The sequence below is a fragment of the Corvus cornix genome, chromosome 28, assembly GCF_000738735.6.
Source record: "Corvus cornix cornix isolate S_Up_H32 chromosome 28, ASM73873v5, whole genome shotgun sequence".
In the NCBI taxonomy this organism is placed as follows: Eukaryota; Metazoa; Chordata; class Aves; order Passeriformes; family Corvidae; genus Corvus; species Corvus cornix.
The window spans coordinates 2,141,018-2,154,964 of NC_046356.1; the positions used below are offsets into that span (position 1 = coordinate 2,141,018).

Here is a 13,947-nt window from a genome sequence, read left to right on the forward strand (position 1 = left end):
TTTGGAGCTGGTTCCTTGGTCTGCGGGTGGAATCTGACCCATGCAGCCCAGTTTTTTTTTTTTTTGGGAGGGGAGGAGATGGTGGAATTTACCACTAATGGATATTTTAGCTCTGTGGATCATCTCTATCCACTCCCCCACCCCCATCTGTTTTTCCTTTTCGTTTTTTTTTTTTTTTTTTTTTTTCAAGTGTAACTTGGAGAGTTTTAGCCAAAGGGAGGTGTTAAAAGTTTTGTGTGGTTTTTTTGGAGATGGAATAGGCAAAAAAAAAAAAAAAATCTCAAAGAGATTTTTTCCTTCTATTTAGGACTGTATCTCTGGCAGTCTGGAGATCATTAGCATTTCATGGCCTCTTCAATATACTGCTCAGTAAATGCTGTAGAGACTGGAAATAGCTCCTGCAGTCACACTTAACACTCCTTGCCTTGCTCTCCTTCCTGCAAGAAGTTCATTTCATCTCTGAAAAGCAAAAGTAGAAAGAAACTTTGGGGAAAAAAAAAAAAAGGAAGGGGGTTTGAGCTGCTCTGTGAGTGCAAATAAACTCCTTCCCCCACGAGACCAGAAATTCCCCAAAGTATAAGGTTGGGTTAGAACCCACTAGGAGATAAAAATAAGGAAGGCTGACAGTTTAAATAGTGATTTTCTGAAATCGTGTTCTTCTCTTGACTTTTTTCCCAGTAAAAGTTGGAAAGCTGGAAACCCTTTTCCCTGTCAGGCACTTGTGGGAGTTACAGGACTCCAGCAACTGGAATCCTAAAACCTCCGCTGCCATCCACACTTGAGAGGTGTGAACTCTCAATTTTAATGCGTTTTCCTCATCCCAGCAGTAATTTTTAGCATATTAAAGCAGGGAAAAGGGCACTTAGGAGAAAAGAATGAAGTGAGAAGCATCTTGGACTTAATTTGGAATAAATATAGCGGGTCTTTGAGGGCAGCTGGGCTCTTTTACACTCTGAGAGGAGCTGATGGCTCTTGGGTCAGTGCCAGCAAAGATATCCCTGTAGGAATTCTGGTGGAAGGAGCAAGAGGGTCAGACAGGGAGTTTGGGCTGGTTTTACAGGCTGGGCTTTGAGTGAGACCAGAGCTGGCAGGAGGTTGGTCACATCCACCTTTGCTGCTTCTGCTGTTGTGACCAGAATTCTCTTTTGAGGTGCTTTACTTGGCCAAATGTCGCAGTGCTAAAGCACCTTTTAACCATTTTCACACAGTTTGGAGGCTTCAGTGCTGAGGCTGGCCTTAAAGCAGTGGGCAAGGGTTGAATGAGCTTGGTTTGATTGACTTTTTCATTAATGAGTGTAAATGCTCTCGGATCACCTCAGAGAGCTGGAGGTGCTGTCTGTGTTGTCCCTTTGCCAGGGAAATTCTTCAAATTATGACTTTTTAATTTCCAGTTGTCATCTTTAAGTTGCCAAAGGCTCTCACCTGTCTTCCATAAGGAGCTGCTCTCTGTCAAATGCTGCTCTGAACATCTCCAGAGATTATTTGCCTCCTTCAAAATACTTCTGGGTTTACTCTTCTCATGTGGGGCAGTTCCCCTGAGAGGGAGATAAATGCTGTAAGACCAAGGAGTAGTTTGGGGGTTGGGTCAGCAATAGTTGAGGGGGAAAAAAATCTTTAAACAAAGAACCAAAATTTTGGGAGACTTTATTTAAAACGTGCCCAGGATTGTGATTTTTATTTTTCATCCAGTGGATGAGTGATTCCAGCTTTTTATGTGCCTCAGAGAAATGACTGCCTCAGTCCAAGCTTGTGCAGTGCCCTGGGGGACTGTGTGTTCCTTCAAAGGCTGGGCTTTATCCTGGAGGCCTTTTCCCAACTTAGTGATTCTATGATCAGCAGAAAAACACCTGGAGAAACACCCAAGGAAGCACTGACAGCAGCCACACCTGGAAACCACCAGTGATGAGCTTTTATTGATCGCTGCCAAGGTGAACTGAAGTGATGCCACAGCCTAAGCTCTGACTGCAAAGTTGGAGAGACAAATTCTGCCCCAGATCTGCTCCTCTTGAATCTGGGAACCTGTGACAGCAGTCTGTGGCCTCAGTGATGATCAGCAAGCACAGCAGAACTTTTATGTGTTCGATCAGACCACGGCACCCAGGACAATGATGTTTCCACCAGCCCAACAAAAGCTTTTCTCTATTCTTTATTTCCCCAGAGCAAGCTGTCCCTTAAAATCCTCCAAGTGTCTCTACATTTTTGCTTGTGATTAATTGCCTCAAATTCTAATGTAAAAAAATCGATGCGGAGAATTTAAATTAGCTTTCCATGTTCATGGCACTGGAAGAAAACATCCTTTGATTAATTTCTCCTCTTCATCAAACCCGAGGACACTCCAAAACCACACACACGCTCTCTCCCAAAAGCTCATCTCCCAGCCAGGCTGCCTTTCCCTGGGCTCACAGACACCACCAAGAAAAGCAAACCTGGTTTAAGTGAGCTAAACCCTGCTCGAAGGGGATCTAAATTCTGCTGGAAAACTTCGAGGGATCTACAAATAGGTGGGGAAAAGAAAAGAAATAAGTTGGAAGAGAACTTGCTGAGGTGTGTGTTTGGGGGTGCCTCTGGCCATGGGCTGCGCAAACACCGGGAGTCGTTTACTCCCACCTCCAAAAAGCTTAACTCCTTCATATTATTTTTTTAAAAAAAACCCCAACCAAACAAAAAGATTTCTCTCCTGAGCATCTGCTTTGAAGAGCGCTTCCCCAGCCCGCTAATCCGTTTATTCTGAAATAACAATTAAATAAAATCAAACCAAACCAAAACAAAGCCGCCGCGGCGCCCGCGGGCCCTTCCCCCCACCCCTCCTTCGCAGTTACCATGGCAAAGGCGTTATTTGTCCGTCCTGCCTTCCCCGGGCTCCTGAAAATACCCGCTGACATATTTAGTGAGGCGGGAGCGGGATGGGGATGTTTGGTTTGGGAAACGCTCCCGGCGTCGCCCGGCAACGCGCTGGGCCACGGGAGGGGACCGGGAGGGGACCGGGAGGGGACCGCGTCACCCCTGGCAACCGCTGTTGCTCCCCAAACATCGCGGCCCCACAGCCTCCCCCCACGTCCTCCCCGCCATCCGCGGCTTCCTCGCCCGCCGGAGGGATTTGGGAGCCTCCCCTCCAAAAGCGCTCGGAGGGGTCTCGGAATTAGCAGCGAAGACGCTTCCCCCCCCCATTTATGGTTCAAAAGGGTTTTGAATCTTCCCCGCTCGTCCTGATCCGTCAGGAGGCTCTGGACTGACCCGTCCCCGTGGTGGGGATGGTGAAATGAGGTGGGTTTTGGGTGTCGTTGGAAGCCCTGTCCAGCCAGACCACAGACAGAAAGGTCACTGGGGCGAGCTGCCCGTCACAGAGCCACCCACTCGTTCTCCAGGCCAGAGACGCTGCCCACAGGAATTTATTGCCCGGATAAACGATCTCACTTGGTTAATTCCAGTTCTGTAGCAGTCAATTCTCTTTCTTTGGGACAGTGGGAGCTGTTGGAAGCCTTTATCTCCTCCCATTCCTGTAGGATACAGTTTGTCTTACTGCTGTCCTCACCAAGAAATCCACCAGTGCCGTTCTCCGAGCACAGAATATTCAAATCCATATTCCCAAACCTCATTTCTAGGACAGCAGCTTTCTGTTTGCCTCTCCAGGGAGAATTGCCTGTCTCTGGATAGTTTCTACCTTCTATCTGGGGTCTTGTTCAGTCCTGGAATCTGCAGTGCCAGTCCCCAGCAGCTTTATGAACCTTAAATTCCCACAGAAAAATCCCAGCTCCTTCTCCCTGCTCACTGGAGCAGTGCAGTGGTGGGGAAGCAACTGCTGATGTCCCTGTACTTGCTGAGATGTGCACTGGACACAGCGATGGAATGGCTGAAGAACTGCTCTGAGTTTGATTTTGGGCCCCCCTGTGTGACTGAGGAGTGGCTGGAGATCTCAGAATCATGGAATGGTTTGGGCTGGAAAGGTCTTTAAAGCCCATCCAGCGCCACCCCCTGCCATGGGCAGGGACACCTCCCACTATCCCAGGGCACTCCAAGCCCTGTGCTTGGACACTTCCAGAGATCCAGGGGCAGCCACAGCTGCTCTGGGAATTCCATCCCAGCCCCTCCCCACCTCACAGGGAAGAATTCTGCCCAATATCCCATCTAACCCTGCCCTCTGGCAGTTTGAAGCCATTCCCTGTGTCCTGTCCCTCCAGGCCCTTTTCTAAAGTCCTTCTCCAGGTCTCTTCTCCCTGACTCCATTTTCTGTGGAGTGCAGGAGCAGAGCTCAGACTTTTGTGGTGGTTCCTCCCCAGTAGCACCAGTTGCTGGTCAGAGCAATGCTCCCTGTGTTGTGCTGAGCTGAGACAACCTGGAACCTCCTCCTCTTCCTTCTCTTTTTCCTCCTTTTCCTCTTCCTCTTCTGCCTCCCAAAGTACAAACCCCCAGTTCATCCCATGGTTCATCCCACAGTGGGATCTTCTGGAGGTTCGGAGCCCTGACTCCACTGATGCTGTAAAATCTGAGACAAAGTCATCTCCCCTCCAAACAGCCCCAGTTCGTGTTTGTTGCTTCTGCTTCCCTTTGTGAGGCACCACAGCGCTCCTGAGTGCTGCTGTGTAAATAAATAGCAACACCCTGGGCTGTGCTGGCAGCGGTTCTGCTGTGCTGGCTGCAAACAGCTGCTGCTGCCGCCCCACATCTCCATGGAATACTGCAGCCAATCTCCATGGAATACTGCAGCCAAACTCCATGGAATACTGCACCCAAACTCCATGGAATTCTGCAGCAATTCTCCATGGAATTCTGCAGCCAAACTCCACAGAATACAGCAGCCAATCCCCACGGAATACTGAAGCCAATCCTCATGGAATACTGAAGCCAATCCTCATGGAATACTGCAGCAATTCTCCTGCTGCACACTGAAATCCTCAAAAGGCTGCTTGGTGTTAAGGCCACTGAAGGGGTTGTTTAGTGTAAGCAAGTTAAAAATGAGGGCTGCTGAACTACAGGTGTGAATTAAGCTGATCTCTTGGAATTGATTTCAAGTAAGTGACATATTCCATAGTTCTCTGATGTCAGACAAGCTATAAAAGCCATAGGACAAGCTATAAAAAGCAGCACCAAGGTTTGCAGTTCCTTGTTCCAAAAGGAGCCCAATTCAGCCAGAGGAGGATTAGCTGTGCCCAGGTAGCTGGGATTGTCCTGGGAGTGGGCACTAGCTGAGCCACGGACTGCAGGGGACAAGGAACCAGAGACTCTGGTTTGGCTGATGATGGAAACTTTTAAATGTGTCCTGGAAAGGAACCTTTGAAATGCTTTTGTGCCAGATTTTTCCTAGAGACTGTTTTCTCACAAGGGTCTGGAGGGACAGGACACAGGGAATGGCTTCCCAGTGCCAGAGGGCAGGGCTGGATGGGATATTGGGAAGGAAATCCACCCTGGGAGGGTGGGGAGGCCCTGGAATGGAATTCCCAGAGCAGCTGTGGCTGCCCCTGGATCCCTGGCAGTGCCCAAGGCCAGGTTGGACATTGGGGCTTGGAGCGCCCTGGGACAGTGGAAGGTGTCCCTGCCCATGGCAGGGGGTGGCACTGGATGGGCTTTAAGATCCTTCCAATCCAAACCATTCTGGGATTCTATTTCCTCTGTTGCATCACAGCCCTGTGAAACCCTTACAATGCACATATTAAAAATATGGGGAAACAATAAATTCCAGCCCAGAGTTTGTGCTTGTTTCCCCCTGGCAGCATCAGTGTGTGTGTTACAGCCCAGACAGGGAGAGAACTGGAGTGTGACTTTTAATTCCTCATTCCAAATGTGACAGCTTCCTCACTGCTCAGCAGATACCCTGACGTTGTTTCTTGGCTAACATTTGCCATCATGGTAGCAAAACTTTTCCGAAGTCAACGTTTAGGTAGTTCATAGGGAAGAAATAAGGAGTTCCACTTGTTGATAGGGTTGTGAAAATCTGTAATCTCTTGGACTTTTCTTAGCAATAAACAGCTGGGAGTGTTGCGGGTGAGTCTGTGAGAACCCCAGGGAACGGCTGGAGCTGGGTCAGGGCTGGGCATGGAGCTCAGGGAAAGGTTCTTCCCCCCGAGGCTGCTGGGCACTGCCCAGGCTCCCCAGGGAATGGGCCCGGCCCCGAGGCTGCCAGAGCTGCAGGAGCGTTTGGACAGCGCTCTCAGGGATGCCCAGGCTGGGGTTGTTGGGGTGTCTGGGCAGGGCCAGGGGCTGCACTGATGATCCCTGAGGGTCCCTTCCAGCTCAGGATATTCTGTGTTCCATGATTCTCTGTTGGGTCCTGAGGGTGAAGAGCAGCAGGGCAGGAACAGGGACACTCCCAGACCTGAAGGAATCCAATCCTGGCTTTTGATGCTTGGAGAATGTTCCTGTTATTAACCCAAAAGAAAACAGGACGGGTTTTTGTATGGGAAGGATGTTCCCAACAATACTTTGCCCCTGTTCACATCTGAGATTCCTGCACGTGGGGTTTAGACTTTGCAAGGAACCCCTAAACTATTGTGGCTTCTGCTCTTCAATCTCGTCTGGCTCTTAAGGAAACTCCAAATTACAGGGCCAGCACAGATCCATTCCTGGCTCTTTTCTGTCCTCAAAGTTACTTTTAAAGAAACAGCAGAGATTAGTGAGCAGCCGTTACACAACAGCTATGTGTGTATATAGATATTACTTGACTTAATTCTGTGAAATCTAATTAAAGAAGGAGTGTATATTTGTATTTCAGTATATTATTAACTTGCTAATAAAAGCCATTTCCAAATTTGTATTTTTCCATGAGGACCAGGTTTCTGAAAAAAAAACCCCAAGCCCAGCTATAGTTCCTGCTGCCCTTGAAAAGTGTGTTTTGGGTTTATCTGTGTTTCCAGGTAACTGGAGCTCATAGACAAGCAGTGTTTGCTTCTGTTTTAAATTAATTTAACCTAATCAGTGGCAGGGTCTGGTGCCTTCTCTTGTCTATAACATTTTGAAGCGGTGTAATGAGGAGTCTGCAGAAAGCTTCGCTTCAAGTTCCTTGGTATGTTTGCTTCCCACTTCCACCCCCTCCACTTACAGCACTCGTGGAAAGGGTGAAGCTGACCACACGTGGTTCAGGACACTGTGGGTGAGCTGGTTCAGGTGCCACTCCCACCAGCCTGGAGTTCAGCTGTGAGGAGACAAGGACATGTCCTGTCTGTCAGAGGTGGCCCAAGCCTCTCCCCATGGGCTGTGAGGGGTGGATGGTGCTCCATCCTTGGCATGGGACAGTACCTGGGGGTTGCTGCGCTGTGGGGATGCCAGGCACCGTCCTGCCCTGTCCCAGGCTCTGTGGGATGGCTCGGTGTCACCTTGGCGTGGGATGGGGGTTCTGGTTTTGATGAGCCAAGGCTCTGTCTGGTCTTAACCTGCTCCCCTGTCCTTCCAGGGTCTGAAGGGGCTGGCAAGGAAACTGGAGAGGGGCTCTTTGTCAGGGACTGGAGTGACAGGGCAAGGGGAATAGTGTCCCAGTGCCAGAGGGCAGGGCTGGATGGGATCTTGGGAAGGAATTGTTCCCTGGGAGGGTGGGCAGGCCCTGGCACAGGGTGCCCAGAGCAGCTGGGGCTGCCCCTGGATCCCTGGCAGTGCCCAAGGCCAGGCTGGACATTGGGGCTGGGAGCAGCCTGGGACAGTGGGAGGTGTCCCTGCCCATGGCAGGGGGTGGGATTGGGGTGAGCTTTAAGGTCCCTTCCCACCCAAACCATTCCAGGATTCTGTGAGATTTCCTGGCTCCCTCCAAGATCCAGAGTAGCAGCTCATCTTCCAGGGCTTTCAGAGCAGTTCAGATCCCAGGCACTGCTGTCCCCAGTCGCTCTCCCGAGCCAAGGGAATATCACGATTGGCAGCTGTACAACACCGTGGACAGGGATTGAGTTCAGGTGCTGAACACCCAGGCTCCCAAGGGCTTTGAGCTGCACCCACTGCTCACAGCCGAGGTGGGAGCTTTGTTCTCTCAGCACCCCTGTGTGGTCTGAGGAAAAGATCACTCCTAAAGGGGAATGCTGGGCACAGCAGGCTCTCCTTGGCTCAACCATCAAAAGCGAAGAGTTTCTTTTGATTTCCCAGCTGAGGGAGCTGGAATCATGTTTTTCCAAAGAGGATGCACAGATGGGGGCACCCCAAGGTCTTGGTTGGGAGCTGTGTCCTGCTCCTGTGCTCCTCCACCTTGGGAGCTTTTTTGGGCGATGGAAAACATTAAATTGGTATTTTCCTGATTGGAATTTCAGGGGAACGTCTGTTACTCCTTGGAGGTCTCATGCTTTGGAGACACAAGCAGTGGGGATGAAGGATGTGTGTGAGGCAGGAGCCAGGCTGGGTTTAACACAAATATTTGCCTCAAAGGAGGGAGAAGTCACTCAATCCATTTTCATTCACATCAAATAAACCAGTTCCTTCTTCCAAAGAATGAAACACTTCCTTTCTGTGCCCTGCTTCAAACACAACCAATGCCTTTTCAGGGCAAGTTATTACATCAAGACTGAGCCAGAAATGTTGAATGAAATGGAAAATATTTAAGAAAGTTTTCTTTAGTAAAATAACTGTGACCTAGAGTGTGGTGGATGAAGTAGATGGATACTTGCAGCTGCTAGAAAATAATCAGAATCAGCCATTCCTTGCATTGCTTTTATTATTTTCAGCCTGTTTTGAGAGTGTTGAGAATTCTCAGTAGTGAAACCATTAAATGTAAATTCTCTGGTTCCTTTTTCTGCAGTCAGGGGAGAAAATGCCATTTAGAGCCCATCTAGAACATGATGGTTAAATAGCATTTTTATTTCTCCTGCATTCCGTTATTGCTCCTCTGGTTTTCCCATTTATCTAAGCTCCAAGCCGACTAAACCTGAAAAAAAGTTCCAATAAACCAAACAACTATTTTTAAATGTAAGCCTTCCCTTCAAAGCAGGCAAAAATTGCACAGAATCAACCAAAAACCAAGGAAAAACCTGGATTTCAAATTTTGATCCTTGCAGGTCACTGTTGCGAATGAGAAATAGTTCAATTTTTTTTTAGTGAAACTGCAGCCTTCCCATTATTTTCAGTAAAATAACAGATATCCGGAGATTTCTATTAAAAATTCATAGCTGCATCATGGACTTGCATATGGAAATGGGATTGGATGAGATTCCCTGGGTAATTCACCCCCTGGTCAGCCTGAGATCCGTTCGACAGAAGGAAAACGTGGAGCACAAACTGTGCCAGCTGAGGCTGTTGGCTGCACTAAATCTCATTAATTCCTGATAATATTAACGATGAACAAAGGTTATCTGCTGTATTAATTTAAGGTGAATTCTCCTGGATAAAATACCATTGGCAATCCCATCCAGCTCCAGGTTTCCTGCAACTCTTTTAGCTGTACCATGGAATTTTTAAGGTTGGAAAAGACCTCTAAAATCAAGTCCAATAAATACAAATCTTGCTGTCACCGAGCTGGTCTCTCTCCCATGTCTGTAGAGATTTTAGCTGCAGATTTATTCTCAATTCTCACGACGGGAAGTGTCTGACAACCTGTGCAGGTGCTGATTACAAATTCAGGAAGCCTGAGTTTACCTGGAGAGCCAAGGCTGTTGGCATGTGAAGAACACCAGAAATAAAAAGCCCAGCATCATTGGAGCAGCTTCACCTGGAAAAATAAACTTTTCCCCGCCTTTAGGTCTTAATTTGGAATAAAAGCCATGAAGTTTAGTGGTGGACTTGGCAGTGGTGGTGGTTGGACTCGATGATCTTAAAGGTCTTTTCCAACTGAAATGATTCTATAAATACATCCTTCAGGCATCAAAAATCTGATTTAATGTTTCCTGTACTTCAAGGCAGTCATTTTTCTGTCGGATTTTTATGCCCCATATTTAAAATCCCCTTTGAGATGAAGTTGTTAAGCCCATTTATGAATGGCAAGGACAGGGGCAGTGGATTTCTTACCCATGGAGGTAATAACACCCACCAAGGTTTACTGGGAAGCTTAAATATAAGTAGCTGTAAAAAACTTTGTCCCAGAAGTCGAATAACTGATTGTTCTTAAAACTAACAAAAAACTCACTGAGGATATTTTCCTTTTCCTCATTCGTATCCCAGTATTATATTCTATTTCAAATGTCCTGACAGAAATAAAAGGATGTAATAAAGGAATTTGAAAAGTTTAAATAAGATCAAAGGATGACCAACCAAGTAAGCTTTGAAAAGCAAATTAAATAAAATAGTTCATGATTTGTTTTGTCTTCAAATGAGCAAGTGATTCACTGGAACAGCAACAATTTTAATGTTTTGAAAGCAGCACTAATAGAAATGTATGATTCTGTAGAGAGGAAATTCCTCCCTGTGAGGGTGGGGAGGCCCTGGCACAGGGTGCCCAGAGCAGCTGGGGCTGCCCCTGGATCCCTGGCAGTGCCCAAGGCCAGGCTGGACATTGGGGCTGGGAGCAGCCTGGGACAGTGGGAGGTGTCCCTGCCCATGGAACAGGGTGGAATGGGATGGGATTTAAGGTTCCTCCCAACCCAAACCGTTCCATATTCCATGATTATCTGGCTTGGCTGCTGCTGCAGGGTAGCTCGTAGGTTTTACATTTCCACCTTCAAGAAATAAAGATATGTAAACACAAGACCTGAATACCCCATGAGAACCAAGGCCATGCCAATCCCACCTCTGATTTATGTGACCTGCTCTTAAAAAACAAAAATAAGGTGGAGAGGGAGTTATATCCGTGTCCAGTGATGATTTTTTCTCCTAGAATAAAAACAAAAACCAGTGTGGCCACAGTTACAGCAGAAGCGACCCAGGGCCTGAGGAAGGCAGGGACTAAAATCCCCTTAATTTGGAGTTTGGAGCTGCCTGGGATGGATGCTGCTGCTGCCAGATGTGCTGCAGAGCGAGGACCAGATCACCAAAGACAGATAAACCAAACATTTCCCTGAGCCCTGCTCTGCCTCTGATCACCAGAACTCCTTCTACGTTTGAGGGCTTCACGTTCAGCTCCAAAATGTTTGTGTTTGAGGGTTCAGGACCATTCTGTGGAAAAATCCATCTCCTGGATGTCAGAGCCTGTGGGCTGCAGCACAGAGAGAGCACTCAGGGCCAGCTCTGGCATCAGCCCCCTCCTTCCCCAAACTCTTTTGGGGTGCAGGGGATGCTGCTCCATCACTTGAAGGAGTCACCCTGTGATCTCCCCCTGCTGCCTCCTCCTTTCCCCCCACCCACCCCCCCTACAAATTTGAACGTAGAGAATATTTTGAAATATTCTCCTCCTATCCTCTTATCTCTGTTTTCCCAGCGTTTTGGAGCTGCTTTAGGCAGGAGAGATTAACAAAGGCAAGGCCATTTACATGGAGGCAACGGTGCCTTATGAATGAAACAGTGACAAGCCGAGTTTTTATCAGCCCTCGAGGCTTGTGCTGGTACTCCTTGTCTTTCTGAAAGGCATTCAGCCTCTGACAGCCCTCAGAGACCAGTGCTTGAAAAATACCTTGCCTAGGGGAGTATTTGTGGCTTTTTTAGGAGTGGGAAAATTGAAGCATGGGGAAAGGGAAGCATCCTGTTCAAGGTCACAGAGCGAGCTGGCGGCAGAACCAGAAGTAACCCCCAGAAGTTATTAGGGGTTTTTTTCTTGAATTTCCTTTCCTGTCCCTGCTGTTTGCTTGGATACCGGGATAGCTGTGTGTAAACAGAAGGTTTCCAGCGGCTGCAGCCTTGTTATCTGCCTGATTCATTCAGTGATGATGCAACCTGGAATCCAGATGTCTGTGATGCCTTCCAGGGCCCTGGTGGCCCCGTGTGACATCACCGGCCACGTTGAGCAACCAGGGCTGTAAACTTGTCTCTCCCTGAAATGCCAATGTGCTGAACAAATCCACTGTAAGGAGACCTTGTAGCAGCTTTTTAGTGTCCAAAAGGTACCTGTGAAAGAGCTGGAGAGGGACTTTTTACAAGGCCATGCAGTGACAGGACAAGGGGAATGGCTTTAAGGTGAAGGAGGGCAGACTTAGATTAGAAATTAGAAATTAGAAAGGAATTGTTCCCTGGGAGGGTGGGCAGGCCCTGGCACAGGGTGCCCAGAGCAGCTGGGGCTGCCCCTGGATCCCTGGCAGTGCCCAAGGCCAGGCTGGACATTGGGGCTTGGAGCAGCCTGGGACAGTGGGAGGTGTCCCTGCCCGTGGCAGGGGATTGGAACAAGATGAGCTTTAAGGTCCCTTCCAACCTAAACCATTCTGGGATTCTCCCCACGATTTTATTCCTTTTGCATGGTCAGGGCCATCTGCTCATATCTCCACAATAACTGACTTTTTTTCCTCTTTTTCACCTGGTAAGGATCCCTGGAACTGAGAACATCAACTGGGGATGCTGCTGATCCTCTCTGTGACCCACCAGCAGCTTTGTTGATTATTAATTAACTTCTCAGTTTGCAAACTCCCCAGTACCAGGGGCTGCCAGGCTGTCAGAGACCACCAGACGCCTTTTAATGGCTTCTGTCAGTCCCTTCTGTGAGAGAGCTACAGGTGGGATAAACCTGTCTGTCTTAGGCCAGATCTAAGAGGAAGAAGCAAACCGTAGATCTTTGGGAAGCAGGAGGGCTGGCTTTTGAGCCAGTGAGTTTCTGCTAAGAAGACGATCAAGAACACTGTAAAAGTGCCTCCCCTGTGGGAGGTGAAAAGTGGGATGGGAGGAGAGCAGGGAGTCCTTCCATGGGCATTTGCTTCAGGGATGTGGCAGAGCTGCCAAAGAGCTGCACGAGGCTGAGGGAGCTCCAGGGGTGTTCCTTACCCTGGGACTGCTGGGGAGTTTGAGACGGGAACTGCCCCTGGATCCCTGGGAAGTGTCCAAGGCCAGGTTGGACAGGGCTTGGAGCACCCTGTGGAAGGTGTCCCTGCCCATGGCAGGGGTGCAATGGGATGGGATTTAAGGTCCCTTCCAACCCCAACCATTCCAGGATTCATGAGCTGGAGCTGATCCAAATCCAACCACAAGTTCCCATGACTGGACCATCAGCTCTGGTGGCCTTTGGAGCAGAGCAGGGGCTGCCCCAGCTGGAAGAAAGAAAAACCTCCTGGCCCTTTTTCCCTCTCTCCTCCTTTTCATGGAGCCACTTGTCCTCCTCCCACCTTCCCGCAGTTCCACATCACCCAAGACACTCTTTGAGGTGATCTCCCACAGACAGAGATCATTCTGACCTCCAACCCCACAGGTCTAAGAGCTGGTGTTTATTAATGGTCCATAATGATCCTTCCTGCTCTCATCTGCAGCAGAGACATCCCTGGAAGCCCCAAAAAGTCTTTCTGTGGCCCTGAGCCTAACCTGGGATAGTGGGAGGTGTCCTTGCCCATGGCAGGGGGTGCAGTGGGATGAGGTTTAAGGTCTCTTCCAACCCAAACCATTCTGGGATCAGGTGAAGAGGAATGAGCAAGACTTTGGGTGCCACATTTCCTCTCCTCCTTGGAAGCCAATGCTTTCTCCACCCTCTGGAGCCTTGGCCCAGGTGCCAGCTCGCTTGGCAGCCGTGTTCCCAGGGCATCAGCAGAGCTCTGCAGCACCTTGTGCTGGTTTCTGGGAGCGCAGGAATTCTGTGTGTGCTGTCAGCTTTCCATCAGCGCAAATTAACGATAGCAGATGGCACACACAGATCTGAATCCAATTCTCAGGAAGCGCAGGATGGCTTTAATGAGAAGTGAATGATTCTTTCTCCAGGATGTTGCACTGATAAATAAAATAATAACAAGTCCTGTACATGTGGCTTGGCAGTCCAGGACTTCTCTGTCTGTCTACCTTGTCTGGAAGTGCCATCTGCAGATTTCCTCGGAGCCTTTGTGTCTGGCGTGGTTGTCATCACTGCCTCGTGGAACAAACCTGAAAATCACACTGGGGATTTATTTTGGCAGCAGACAATTCACCTTCTGCCCTGCCCACGTCTCTCTGCTCTCTTCTGGTCACTGAGGGAAAGCAGGAGACAAAATGTAGCAGCAAAGATGAGTC

The 13,947-nt window shown here is 48.8% G+C and overlaps 1 protein-coding gene and 1 long non-coding RNA gene across 6 annotated transcripts in view; one reads left to right on the top strand and one right to left on the bottom strand.

Annotated features, from left to right (window-relative positions):
• The window catches only part of RFX2 (regulatory factor X2), a 63,254-nt gene that overhangs the window by 18,139 nt on the left and 31,168 nt on the right, over positions 1-13,947 (top strand). The gene's annotated exons all lie outside the window — the stretch shown is intronic.
• Positions 325-2,917, bottom strand: LOC109146259. The gene is made up of 3 exons (XR_002048172.1): positions 2,820-2,917; positions 1,423-1,535; positions 325-459 (listed from the first exon to the last, which is right to left on the bottom strand). It is a non-coding gene; the product is annotated as an uncharacterized LOC109146259 (long non-coding RNA).